The 12,108-nt window shown below is 40.9% G+C and overlaps 1 long non-coding RNA gene across 1 annotated transcript in view; it reads left to right on the forward strand.

The window, feature by feature from the left end:
• Positions 1–5,632, forward strand: part of LOC118923836 (uncharacterized) — a 113,504-nt gene extending 107,872 nt beyond the window's left edge. The window contains exon 5 of the long non-coding RNA XR_008996343.1: positions 5,380–5,632. This is a non-coding gene — a long non-coding RNA (uncharacterized LOC118923836). The remainder of the gene's footprint in view (positions 1–5,379) is intronic.
• Positions 5,633–12,108: the final 6,476 nt, after the last annotated feature.

Below are 12,108 nucleotides of genomic sequence, written 5' to 3' on the forward strand. Positions count from 1 at the left end.
TTCCTGGCCCTGGGGTAATTTAGGGCAGGGGAGTATTGTCCCCAGCTGCAGGTGCCTGGTAAAAGGAGGCAGGTGGGGATAGGGGCTTGCACTGGTTGGCTTGCGTATCAAAGGCACCCTCCTGGACAAGGCTGTTACTCTCTCCAGGAGTCAGCTAAACAGGCAGGGGCAGTCCTTTGCCCCTGTCCACAACGGCCCAGATGTCAGAGCATCACCAAATACAGAACAATTTAAAAACATGATGAATGCAGTATCACCACCTGCATGCCAAATGAGGATCATGAGGATAAAATAGCAATAAAAATCTTCTGACTAGATGTTTTCAGTTTATACACCATTTTTGGCTTGTCATTTCTCTTTCAATCTTTCTAGAAAATCTAAGTCCATAATAATATCTTCATTAGAGATGGACACCAAGGCTGAAAGAGGCAAAAGGACCCTGCTTCCTTGTAGGGCAGTTAGTTAGTGTTTGAAACCAGGTCTTTTGGCTCCTGGCCTCCAGCAACACCTGTGCCAGTCTAGCCCACATGAGCCAGGCTCCTCCTCTCCTATCTGCTGTGCACAGTGGCTGCCAACTGTTTCAGAAACCACAGCGATTTGTCTCCCATGCTGCAGCAGGTGATGCGGGCTGGGGCCGAGGTCTCCTAGAGAGCGGAGTGTGCTCCCTGCTTTTGAGAGCAGAGGGGAGCTTTCCCTCAGGTTATGGGTCATTTGTGTGAGTTTTTTTCTAAAGAACATAATCAGAAGAGGGTCTATATATCACAGGTAAAAGGCTGGTGAGCCAGCCCCAGAGAACGCTGCAGGTTTTGACAGACAAGACAGGGTGCCACTACCAGCAAATGGGCATGGCATCATGTCATCTCTAATGAAGTATGTGCACTTCAAGGCGAAGAAAATGGAGCTGTAGCTCTGCGTCCTTTCTTACCATCCTTCTACGGCCATAGGACATCAAACAAACGTTTAGACATGGGGCCCTTAACCAGCTTCTCAGTGGCAGTGAATCAAGTCAGAAAAGTAATTCAGCCTTCACTCCCTAGCTACCAGGGAAGGGAAGAAAAACTGTTTCTTTAGATTCCTTCCTCCCCAAGGAACCATTTGTCAGTTTCCTTAGAGAGTGCTCATCAATCCCTTATGGACCACTTGCTAAAACAAAGGCTTGCTGGAAATGGAAGCTGGTGCTTCTGTCTGCTCCCTGGGCATCCCTTCCTCTGGGAGCCTGAAGTGATGTGGCGGCATGATGTGCAACAGACACCCAAGTGTGCCAAGGCCCTCTGAACTCCCTGATGGGCCCTGGGTACTTCCTGTCACCGAATAGGTTTTCATCAGCCTGTGGTGCTTAAAATACCAGTTTACCGGGGTTGGATTCTGTTGGCTTTGTTTGTGTTACTTACTTAACGAGTAACAAAATTGCATGGAAACTTTGCCCAGAACATTAGTGAACTAAATCTGTGGTATGCAGACTATCGATGCTTCCCAATGCACAAAATTCAATGCTTGGAACTGCTGCATGCTTGATTCCATGCTGATGGGAGGACTTCAGGAGCAGGAAGGAGCTTAGAAGTGCAGTAACTCAAAGATTTTCACTTTGTGCTCCTATGTTCATTGCAGCACTATTCACAATAACCAAGATGTGGAAACACCCTGAATGTCCACCTATAGATGAATGGACAAAGGAACTGTGATATATAAACATACATTCAGCCCTTAAAGAAGAAGGAAATCCTGCCATTGTCACAACACAGATGGTCCTTGAGGACATTATGCTAAGTGAAATGAGCCAGTTACAGAAAGACAAATACTGCACAATTCCACTTAGCTGAGGAATCTAAACTAGTCAAGTTCATAGAATTGAAATTTCATAGAGTGAAACGGTGGTTGCAAGAGGCTGGGGGCAGGGAGAAATGGCAGGTTACTAATCAACAGGTATAAAACCTCAGTCAAACAGGATGAATATGCTCTAGAGATCTGCGGTATGACATTGTGCTACAGACACCAGTAATGTATTAAAAGTGTTCCCTTAAAAATGTGTTGAGGGTAAATACCATGTTAAGTGTCCTGTCCACAATAAACTAAAAACCTGAACTCTGATTGCCCTTATTCTCTTATTCCCTCACTGCTGCTGTCTCCAGGCCATTACCTTCAACTGGATTCTCATAAAAACCCATTTCCTTCTCTTAAAGCACAATGGCTACCAGAAGGGCACAAACACTTAGAAGTCGAGGCACCAACATTCTCCTCCCCTTTCTGCAAACCCTAATCAAGTACTTGAACTTCACTTGCTTCCAAATTCCCTCCACGGGAAGCATCCAGGCAGCCTTGCTGAGGTTGCTAAGAAGCTAACAGTCTCTGTGAGCAGATAGCCACAAACGAAAGGAAGGTCCCCTGCTCCTGGGGCTGCATGGCCATCACTGAGCAATCATACACACGGTTCCTGTTTCTCAGACATTTGCGGATGCACCGTTGGATTTTAACATCACGCTTATAGAACACAATACTTATGCATTGCCATTTGTCTGTCGGTGTTACTAAAATGACAGACTAATGTTAATATCCTACCCAAGTTTCAGAACCCTCTTGAGATTGATACAAAGTCATTTAAAGCAACTATTCTCTTCATAAAAGCCTTTTAGTAGGAGCCTCTACTATTTATTATTGGACCTAGATTTCATTGAATTAAAGAAGACCTTTAGTTTGGTTACATTTGTAGCCATAAATATTATTGATTTATACCTCACAGTCATTTTGCCAGTGACGATTACCAAAATATCATTTCATCCAAAGCTATTTGCAAATTTAACAGCAGGTGGAGGAATTACAAGCAAACTGTTATAATGCAAGCTTTGTAGGTAAGATGGCGCCTCCCGCAGCTAACACGGCGGTCTCCTAATGCAGGGCCTGAGCGTGCGCAGCAGTCTCCTGCCATGGACCTTCTCCACCTGCTTCTTCTGCATGTATCTCTTTCTTAAAGGATGCAGTAGGTTCATTGTCCAAAGCCATGTACTGTAAATGAATTGAGACTGGGGCTTATTTGTGAAGATCTTGCTCTTTTAATATTATAAGCTAACAATATTAGGCTTTGTCACTTTTCTTTTTGCCTTATTCTTTCATTCATTCAACAAATAATCCCTGAGCACCATCTATGTGCCAGACACTAAATTAGGCTCCAGGGATCCCATATTGAAGAGCCTTGATCTCATTTGTGATTTTGATTTTGATATGAATTTATTACCATGCCAGCAGAATTCAGCACAACATACACCTTACAGCAGAGCTTAATCCACACTAAAATACTAGCATTTGTATATATTTCCATGTTTTATTAATTATAAACACAATTAGCAATGCTACCTTTCTTAGATAAAATACTTTTAAAAGTCCAATCACTGAACTATTGAAAGGATAGATTTTTATATGTAAATAGAGGTTTGTAAGATGCAAGAAAGATTGTGTCAAATGTCTGCCCCTGAAATCTGTTGATAATTATTCAAAAGACTTAGATCTCTTTTTAGTCAAGTGTTTTTTTTACTAAAAACACTTAGTAAAACATATTTGTATCACATGGAATGAGAGGTCTGAACCATATGAGAATAATATCCAACTTCCTGCCACGTCAGAGTTCTGGCATATTTCTTATGGGCTGCTCTTCCATTTTGATGTCAGCTTGTTGACTGGTTATACCTAGGACATTTATGTGATTTGTTCTCATGTCCAATCACTTTCATCTTCTACATTCACCACTTTTCCTCATCACTATGGTATCTCATTTTGGTCTGCTAATTTGTGTGATCTTTGCTCTAATACTTTATTAGCATTTCTTCTACAGTTTCTCAGACTTCTTTCGTCAGCTCTTCCCACACACCTGAAAGCTTGATTAAGTAAATAACTACACAGAGATCTATAGGCTTCTTGCAAACAGTTACCACCAACCAGCCCATGATCTGAGCATGCCAGTGATTTGCAAATAACATGGTGAGATTTTCATGTTCTCCCTGGATGCTTGCTCTCACTGGGTATGTGAAATTATAGAATCATGTGAAAATTATACCTAGCTCGACCAGAGGGGAACTGTTTTTTTAGTAAACCTGTAATAATGTCCAAGGAAGTAATGTATAGAAAATTAACCAGACTGGCATTTTCTGCAAAATGTGCCATTTCTGGAGTTGCAGAGGATATTAGATGAAATATCCTTTGCTCAAGATGTGAAGAGAAGAAGGGAAGGCAACATGGTGAGGTGGAAAGGGGTGGGCTTTGCGGACAGGTGTGGATTTAAATTTGTTTCACCTCTTCTCAGTATTAAGACTTGACTCACTCAGCTTCAACTTCCTTACCTACAAAATGAGGATAATAGTAAAATGACAGAGGACACCATGAATGCTAGTTTCTGTCCTTTTCTTTCTTTGAGGAGAAAAAAAAACATGTGTTTAAAATGTGCACCACTCGACACCATAAGACAGGAATAATTTCAAGTACCATATTTGAGACTGATGCACTGGGGGATGGAGATTATTAAATTTCCTTGTTCAGAGAAACATAATTAACATGATCAGTTTGGAATTTTTTTCATGCCAAATTCACTTTCTAGTTCTAAAATAATGTCGTACAATGATTGGCAAGTTGTTTCATGTTTAAGCTTCATAAAAAGAAAAAATCTTTTTCTTGTACTTAAATGCCTATTTAGTTCCGTTTGGGACATTTCCTTTGAACCAAATGCAAATGAGTAAGGGTTGCCGCTCTTTCATAATCTTCCTTTAATCAAATCACTACAAAGCATCAGCCCACTGGGTGATGGGTGACATAAATCATATTAACTTAATTTTGTGTTTCATTAAAAGATTTAGTATTTTTATGAACCAGAGTATCTGGGTCAATGTCACAGAAACTTCAATCAAATTGCAGGTCTTACAAATGTGATGACCTGCAGATCACTGGATGGGACAAAGATGAAGTCCTGCCTCCCCTTCATTCTGGCTTCATTAATACAGTTACCTTCCAAAAGTTCAGGGGTTTGGAAGAGGCAGTTGGGTCCTGGTCCCAGAATGCAAAGGAAAAATCCAGATTTCACACAATGTGCTGGACGTATACTCATACGAATCTCTGCCTTCTTTTTTCCCACACAGTTGAAATACTGCCATGATTTCTCTATTTGCCTTGTCTTCTCAGAAATCCATAAAGGCGAAGTTGGCAGTAAAAAACACACAGAACAACCCTGCCTAAATATATTTTTCCACTTAATACTCTTCACTATTGTAGATTTTTTTCTTTTTTCTTCCTATAAGATGAATAAACGATGACAATCCACGCATGAAAATTTTCCTATGCTTGCACACTTTAGGCACTTCTGAATAATATCTAAATATTATATTTCCTTTCAAATGGCAGACCCAGGAATGTTTCTGTAATATTCATGAGAACATAGAAATGGTTAAGAGAAGAATCTTTGCCTCTTGGAAAAGGAAAAAGAGAAAATGTGAAGAAGGATTGAACCTAAAGTTTATGAAGGTTCAAAACATCGAGGTGATTACCATCACAGAGGACATTTTGATTGGATTTGCAGGTTATAATTCCCCCAGGGCCTCGTGGTAATTCAAGCTGGTGGTTTTCATTCTTTCTTGCTATCAGTGGTTTGTGAACAATAAATCTTTTGTCTTTATCAATCTCTACTTTGTCATGCAATTTATTTTACTCAATTATACAAATCATAGAGCCTTAAGAACATGGAGTTCAGGAGGCTTTAGAGCACCTATAGCTCAACTCTTCATTCTGCCGAGGATAAACCCTCCCTGAAGGGGTAGACTGACCCAGGGTCCCTCCCACTGCAGGGGTGGGACGAAGCACCAAAACAGGGCCACCGTGAGCATTTTCTCTCAACAGGGAGCCTGCAAGAGTTCAAGTCTGCAGACATGTTCAGGTCTTTGCTGATCATTCTTATCTTTTTGGCATCAGTATTAATGCAAATATCTTTTTAAATATTAAACCAAAAATAAGACTGGGACCAATGTTTGCTCTGCTTTGTGTTGGCTCCACATAATTTCTACACATCTCTAATGCTTTATTTTCTATATTTTCTTTTTTCTTCTTGCCATAAAAAAGTTGTAAAACTGAAATTCTTAGAACATACACAACCATTCACTGCTTTTCTATCCTTCCTTTCTTTTATAACCTGTTAAAGCCCAAATATCAAATGGGGCTATGTCAGATGTCTCCCCACCAGGTCAGAAAATAAATGTATTTTGCTCCTCTGAATTAACCCAGCTAATTTTATATATACATATATAATTTAGCCTTAAAATATATATCCAGCTGTGATAATGACCAAGTACAGGGATAATAACAGATCATATGATCCATCATCTGAGTTGTATTTAATAGCTATGTCAATCACAACCCAATATTTATGCCTCATGAATCAGTTGAATTCTCAGGAAGGCTCAGTGATTGGCATTTTTGAGTCCAAATACCCAACTTTCATTCTGAACTCCACTACTTACTAGCTTTCCAACTTGGAGAAAGTCATGTAGGAATTCTGGGTCTCAGGTTGCTCAACTATAAAATAACAATAACAGCACCCACTATTTTGTTACCTACATCACTCGGCTTCAAAAAAAAACCTGGCTTTCCACATCCATACACAACTCTCCACCTCCATGCCCCACCCGCATCTACACCCCCACCGCCAAAATGTGCACCAGGGAACTACAAATGAACAAGAAGGCTCCCAGCACCCCCACAGGTCATATACCTGTTTGAATTAAAACATTTTTGCCACTTTTTTCCTACTGTAGCTTATAGCTCTGTTTTGAAACAAAGTCTGAACCTTTGAAGGGGAAGGTGCTGAGATATCAGCAGGGCTTTCAAAGCTGTGTTGAGACATATGGGGTAATAATTGTTAGGGTCATAGGACTCTCAGGAAGGAGCCAGTTATTTAGGCTCTGACCACATTGTGGTGGAAAACCTTCATATCCGTTTGACCACAAATGATAAAGAATGAGATGGAAGAAGGAAAATACGACCTGAAAAGATAATCGACCTAGAAATCCAGAAACTGAAAGGCTCCAGGGAGGGATTAATGCTGCAGCCAAACCTCTTCTTAATTTTGTTCATCAGACATTTGTCAGCACAGGGCATGGTCTGCACATGCTGAAAGAAATCAGAGCTCCTGAGTAGGCCCTGGGACACAACTTACTACATTCGTGATCACTGGGGAGCATTTCTCAAGTTGGCTTCCTAAAAGGCATTTGGGCCTCTGTCTCCTGCATGGAGATAATTATTTCTGTCATGATGAATAATTTAACCGCCATTCCCAACTGTCACCTTCAGATCACTCAAGGACTTCGATGAAAGGAGGTACATTTTGGCCCTGTAACCAAAGAGGTTCTCTATGTTTTGGACCTGGCAGAAAACATAATGAACCCACATTGTTCCTAAACATTCCATCCCAAATTATTATTATTGGTTGGTATCACTTGCTTTTTTTCCCAGAATGGAGTCATAGAACATTGGCACTGAATATTTCCTCAGACAAGTAAAGAAGGAACTTGTGAAGCTTCAGTTAATTCAGTACTGCGCTCAGGGTACATGGCCACTAAACGGAGTGGCACCTTCTACCTGATGGAATTATGTACTTTAATGTCAACCTTCGTGAATTATAGTGAATGATACCAAAACCAAGACCATAAAGGAAAAGATGAGTGGTGACTACACAGCACACAAAATGGAATGACATGTAGTAAACTGAAAATAATTATAATATATATAATAGACAAACATTCTTAAATTTCTTATATAAAATTCTAAGTGAAAAGCTCTCCTTTCCCCACCCCACCCAGACTCCTTGCTCTGTCTGCCTCAAGGCTTTTGGACCCACTTTGTCTCTGACTCTGTAGTCTTGCCTCCCTCCCAGGATGGCAGAGATGTCTGCTGAAACAAGGGCTCTCATCAGTGAACACTTTGTTTGATGTCCTGGCTGGAGAACCTATCAAGCGTGCCTGGGCCATGCGGCTCAGGTGAGAGGGGGGTGTCCATCCACGCCCTCCCTGCCTTGGCCTGGGGGTCTGCTCCTCACTCCCCCACTCACCAGCTCTGGCTCCGGCCCTCGGCTCTGGGCGCACAGCTGCTGGCCCCAGGCTAGGCACAAGGCCATGCTCATGCAGATTCTTGGTTTCTGTAACAACAACCCCAGAATGTATGACAGATGATACAAAATAGACTATTTATTTGTCACTTCTGTAAATTCCAAAATGGTGTTCATGTTAGGTGGGTGGCTGGGTTAGCTGATTGGAACTGCTGTCACAAAGTACCACAACTCAGTGACTTAAACAACAGACATGTATTGGCTCACTCTTCCAGAGGCTAGAGGACCAAAAGTGAGATGTCAGTAAGGTGGGTTCCTTCGGAGGCCTGGGAGGGAAACGTCTGGGTCAGGACTTGTAGACGCCCTCTGCTCTCCAGGACCTCACAAGGTCTTCCCTCTGTGCTGCGTCCAGCTCCTCTTTCTGTAAGCACACCAGTCACCTTGGGATAGGGCTGACCCTGATGACTTCACTTTAACTTGATTGCCTCCATAAAGAACCTATCTCAGACAAGGTCCTTCTCTGAGGTACTGGGGGTTAAGACCTCAGCATATGAATCTGGGGGGACACAGTATAGGAGTGGCTCTCCTCCAGGTATTGATTCAGAGACCTAGGCTTTTTCACTCCTGTGGCTGGATGGTCTTCAGCAAAGACTTCCAAGACTTCTCTGGTTGGGTCTAGCTGGCAAAAGGAAAAACAGCAGGGAGTATCAAACATGGCAGGTTGTGTGGGTCCAGCCTGGAAACAGCATATTGCTCGCTTTCCGTTGGCCAGAACTCAGCTGCACAGCAGAGAGATAGGGAGTGTGGGCTAAATGTGTGTCCAGAAAGGTGAGGAACTGGCTCTGGTGATCGGCTAAGTAGTGCCTCTATTCCGTACAGCTCAAGAAAGACATTGTAGTCAGGAAATAAAAATTGGAGTGTTGGTTGCAAGATTGTCAAGGAGAAGACAAAAAGAGACCATTTGTCTGCATTTCTTAGGACACTCTCGACGTTTTAATTACCAGTGTGTGCGCTCTGCAGAAAGGTGGTACTGGAGAAAGGAAAGGCCGATTGTTGCCCAGTATCACCCACACATTTAGCACTTCAGAGATCCTGCTCTGGGAGGGCAGCTCATGTCTGAGCCTGGCACAGTCACTGCCTTCTATTTGCCTGAATAGACTGTTCAGACCTGGATCAGAAACTCTAGCATTCTCCTGGGAGGCCGTTCCTCATTCCCTGGGGCTCCTGTTATATGTAATTTATAATATTAATGATAATTGTAACCACCAGCTGGCTAGTGCTAAAAAGAGCATTATCTTACAGAACTGAAATTCACTGCTAGAAATTTTTTTCTAAACACCTTTATGCATAACACTATTTTTAGTGGGTCATTTTCTAAAGCAGAATTAAATAATATCAGGCAGCAGACTGGGGTAAGGCATAAATTACAGATGGCAGGAGGGCAAAGACATTGTGTGGTGAATAAACTAGAGCCTTCACCTATGAGGCTGGAGAGAGACATCTGAGGGAGGAAAGCCGCGGCCACCAGAGGCAAATGTTCTGTGGGTACTGAAATTGATGGTGAGTCCACGAGGCACAAAGACCCAAGAGTGCCCCTAACAGAGATCTGTATTATGGAAGAGGGTCTTCTTGGACACAAAACACTACTATAAACATGTAAGCATTAAAAAAAATCTTCCACTACACTGTAAAGTCTTACAGGGCAGGTATGGTCTGGTCTTGTTTGCTAGGTGAACAGATCTTGGGACCCATTATGGGTGGTAAGGAAACCTACAGAGGGTCAAACCCTCTGGACCCAAGGAAGTCTGAGCTTGTCTTAACTGCAAGCTCAATTTGAAATGAAGTTCTTTTTGAACCTAGAGATTGGATGGGCGATAAGGGAAAATAATTCAATTTCTTTGCAGCCCTTACCTTTGTAGGGATTTATGTACTGCTAATTCAGCGTCTGAAAGATCTCTTGAAACTTCACTTTCTCACTGTTTGTATAAATCTAAATGTTCAGCATCACTCACCATGGCTGCTCAGCCCTCCTCCTAATCTCTGCCTCTGATCTTAGCCTCTTCCCCTGTTCTCTTTCTGACTCTGTTCTACACTGCTGTTAGGGTCATATTTTCTAAAATGCAAAACTGATTGTGCAGGTTCGTTCATAATTTCCTAACATGAAGCATTGATCCTACAAGCTAAACTCCAAAACCTCTAACATGCCTTCAGGGATTCTGAAACCATCCTCTAAGCATGGTTCCCTGTGAAGTCTTACTCAAGCTTCACTGGACATCTCAGCCTTCCTCAAACATGTCATACTTATTCACAAATTTGTGAATTTACAGAGGCTCTGCTAGCATATATAGAGCATTTGTGCAAATCAGAAAAGGTTCCTTGGCCCTACAGGGTGCAGCCCTGTGCCAGGGCACATGGCTTGTTCAGAAGAGCTTGGCTTGGGTTTCAGCCTCCACTGCCCCTTTGTGTGCACAGTCACTCTCTAGGTCCCAAGCTGTTCCTGTAACAACTGTGAGCTTCCCCTTTCTCCTTTTGTAAGTCAGGTCAAATGTCACTGATAGCTGCTCCAAGGCACAGTGCCGTTTCTCTGTCTTTGACAGTACAGCATTTTGTTTGCACAATAATATTTGCTTTTCTACTTCCATAAGGCTGCAAGCTCAAAGACAACTTACTTGGTTTTTACACCTCTTTTTTTAAAAACCTTAGTGCCGAGCATATGACCTGGTTGCAATTGTTGTTCAGTGTTTAACAGAAAAGGTAGGAAAGAGAAAGGAAAATTATTACACCTCAACATGCAAAAAACAAAAAACATGGGAAAAGGCGGATTTCCAACAATGCTGGAGAAATTGATAGTTAGGAAAAGCAGATTACAACCCCACATGATATTCTGAAGGAAAAATTTCAAAATAATTATTTAAAAGTAGAAGTTATATAGAGTGAAAAGATATTTAAATTCCAAAAAGTATAAATATTTATGAGAAAAAAAATTAAGTGGAATAAAAAAAACCACTAGAAGAAAACAACATTGTGATAGTAATTATATATAATATCAGGATAAGAAAGTATGTACTAAACATGATGGAAAAACCAAGAACCATAAAGGAAAAGATTAGTAATGAGTACACAACACAATGGTAATTAAAACAACACATAAAATGAAATGACATAAACAAACTGTAAATATTTTAACATCTATAACAGACAAAGGGTTTATAACTTTTTCACAAAATTATAAGTAAAAAGCTCTCATAGATCAGGTTGGAAAAAGACGGAAATCTAAAGAGAAGAAAATATTAAAATAGTCATCTAACTTCACTTTCTGTTATATTCATGTTTCCTTCAAATATTTGAAAGCTTTTTTTACTGCACCCAAAGTTAATATTATTATAGTTTGTTGACTAATTATTTTTTATTTTATCATTATGAAATACACCTCTTTAGTTCTAGTAACATTCCTTGCCTTTAAGTCTGTCACCTGATATTGGTACAGCAACTGTGGAGGTGTGAAGGGACTGTTTGGAATGATGGAAATAATCTCTATGTTGCTTAGATGGTGATCACGTGCCAAAAGATCAGAAACTACATGTAAAGTGAGTGCTTTTATTGTACCCTATGTAAATTTTCCTTTAATAAAGTTGATTTAAAAAAACAAAACTGGTGTATCACTTTAAAATGATCAACCTGCCAAAAAAATGTACAAATTCCCCAGGGTTGCTAAGGATGTGAATAAAGGAAATGTTTAAAGACAGCTAGTCAGAAAATGAGTGGAAGAAACCCTTATCTAATGTACACTGCAGTTTGAGCCAAAGCCTTAAAAATGTCTATATTCTGTGATTTTTTTCCCCATCCTACTTAGGAATTTACTTTAGCAACATTATGGTTACTAGATTCTACCCATTATCAAGTCCCCACCACATACACCATAATAGTCACTGTCCATCATCGCAGTAAGATGCTACAGAATCACTACTTGTCTTCTCTGTGCCATCCTGGCTTCTCCGTGCCCCCCCCACATACTACATTATGTGTGCTAATCGTAA

Source organism: Manis pentadactyla, chromosome 3, assembly GCF_030020395.1.
Source record: "Manis pentadactyla isolate mManPen7 chromosome 3, mManPen7.hap1, whole genome shotgun sequence".
In the NCBI taxonomy this organism is placed as follows: Eukaryota; Metazoa; Chordata; class Mammalia; order Pholidota; family Manidae; genus Manis; species Manis pentadactyla.